Genomic DNA, 2500 nt, shown 5'->3' on the forward strand with positions numbered 1-2500 from the left:
AAGGTTTCAATCCCATTCAATCTTATCTCGGAATATCTTTTTCCCCGGTGAGTCAGGGGAAACAGGGATAAGCAAAACGAAAGAAAAATACGAAAAAGGGAATTGTAGAATGACTTGTTAACGATACTAGAGAGAGAAAGAGAGAGAGAAAGAGAGAAAGAGAGAGGAGAGAGGAGAGAGGAGAGAGGAGAGACGAGGGAGGGAGGGAGGGAGGGAGGGAGGGAGGGAGGGAGGGAGGAGAGAGAGAGAGACAGAGACACAGAGAGAGAGAGAGAGAGAGAGAGAGAGAGAGAGAGAGAGAGAGAGTGAGAGAGAGAGAGAGAGAATGAGAGAGACAGAGAGAAGAGAGAGAGAGAGAGAGAGAGAGAGAGAGAGAGAGAGAGAGAGAGAGAGAGAGAGAGAGAGAGAGACAGAGAGATAAAGATAGATAGATAGATAGATAGAGAGAGAAGAGAGAGGAAGAGAGAGAGAGAGAGAGAGAGAGAGAGAGAGAGAGAGAGAGAGAGAGAGAGAGAGAGAGAGAGAGAGAGAGAGAGAGAGAGAGAGAGAGAGGGGGAGAGAGAGAGAGAGAGAGAGAGAGAGAGAGAGAGAGAGAGAGAGAGAGAGAGAGAGAGAGAGAGAGAGAGAGAGAGAGAGAGAGGGAGGGGGAGAGAGGAGAGAGAGAGGGAGAGAGAGAGAGAGAGAGAGAGAGAGAGAGAGAGAGAGAGAGAGAGAGAGGGAGAGGGAGGGAGGAGGAGGGAGGAGAGAGAGAGAGAGAGAGAGAGAGAGAGAGAGAGAGAGAGAGAGAGAGAGAGAGAGAGAGAAGTAGATAGATAGATAGATATATAGATAGATAGATAGATAGAGAGATAAATAGATAGATAGATAGATAGATAGATAGAGAGAGAGAGAGAGAGAGAGAGAGAGAGAGAGAGAGAGAATGAATAAGAACAAGGGTATAGATATCCATTTCTCTGAGGAAAAAAAATATATATACACCTTCCTCTGACTTGAATGAAAAAGTAATTGAACTGACAAATACACAAAGAATACCACCAAACTGGCCCTTTAATAGATAACAATAGTCCAAACATTTAAAAGCGAATAATAGATCTTGCACGCAATAAGCAGAAATATCTTTTCACCAACATTCTCCTCTCTGGAAGTGGAGAAATCTCTTAAAAGGCCTGAAAAACCTTCGTTATATCTGGCCAACGTAAATACGAGACGCAGCTTCAGAAGACGAATGAACACGCGCTGTAAATGAATAATGTCTACGTGGATTTTCTCCTTCCGGGTTTAGGGAACTTTATAGCGAGAGTTCAGGTTAGCAATTCTTTCTTTCTTTCTTAATGAATAAACGTGATGTATGGATTTTAATATCAAGGTGAAAATAGCTGCTCACGATTTATTAAAAGAAACCAGTGGGATGTATTAGACGCTAGATACCTGAGAATACTGAAACCTTTTTAATTAGTTAGAAAACTGATACCCCATTAATTAATTAGAAAAAAAAACTGTTCCGTAGAATGACCGGAAGATAAATATAAGGCGTTTTATTCATACCCAAATAGTTAAAAAAAAACTTTATGATTTATTTGACTGTATGAGGAAGAATAAATCCAACAATACACCAAGAAATTGAGAAAAAAATGTTAAATATAAGGCATTTTATTCATACCTAAATAGTTAAAAAGACTTATGACTTTATTTGACTGTATGAGGAATAAGAAATCCAACGATACACCAAGAAATTGAGAAAAAAAAGTTAAATATAAGGTGTTTTATTCATACCCAAATAGTTAAAAAGACTTTATGACTTATTTGGCTGTATGAGGAAGAAAAAAATCCAACGACACACCAAGAAATTGAGAAAAAAGTTAAATATAAGGTGTTTTATTCATACCCAAATAGTTAAAAAAAAACTTTATGACTTTATTTGACTGTATAAGGAAGAAGAAATCCAATGATACACCAAGAAATGAGGGAAAAAAAAGGTTAAATATAAGGTGTTTTATTCATACCCAGATAGTTAAAAAGACTCTATGATTTATTTGACTGTATGAGGAAGAAAAAAATCCGACGACACACCAAGAAATTGAGAAAAAAAACAAAAAACAAAAGAAAACAGACATCTTTCCCTGTACACCAAGAAATTGAGAAAAAAAAAACAAAAAACAAAAGAAAACATACTTCTTTCCCGGTACACCAAGAAATTGAGAAAAAAAAAAACAAAAAACAAAAGAAAACAGACATCTTTCCCTGTACACCAAGAAATTGAGAAAAAAAACAAAAAACAAAAGAAAACAGACATCTTTCCCGGTACACCAAGAAATTGAGAAAAAAAAACAAAAAACAAAAGAAAACAGACATCTTTTCCGGTACACCAACAAATTGAGGAAAAAAAACAAAAAACAAAAGAAAACATACATCTTTCCCTGTACACCAAGAAATTGAGAAAAAAACAAAAAACAAAAGAAACAGACATCTTTTGGTACACCAAGAAATTGAGAAAAAAAAA

The sequence above is a fragment of the Penaeus vannamei genome, chromosome 23 (assembly GCF_042767895.1).
Source record: "Penaeus vannamei isolate JL-2024 chromosome 23, ASM4276789v1, whole genome shotgun sequence".
Taxonomy (NCBI): Eukaryota; Metazoa; Arthropoda; class Malacostraca; order Decapoda; family Penaeidae; genus Penaeus; species Penaeus vannamei.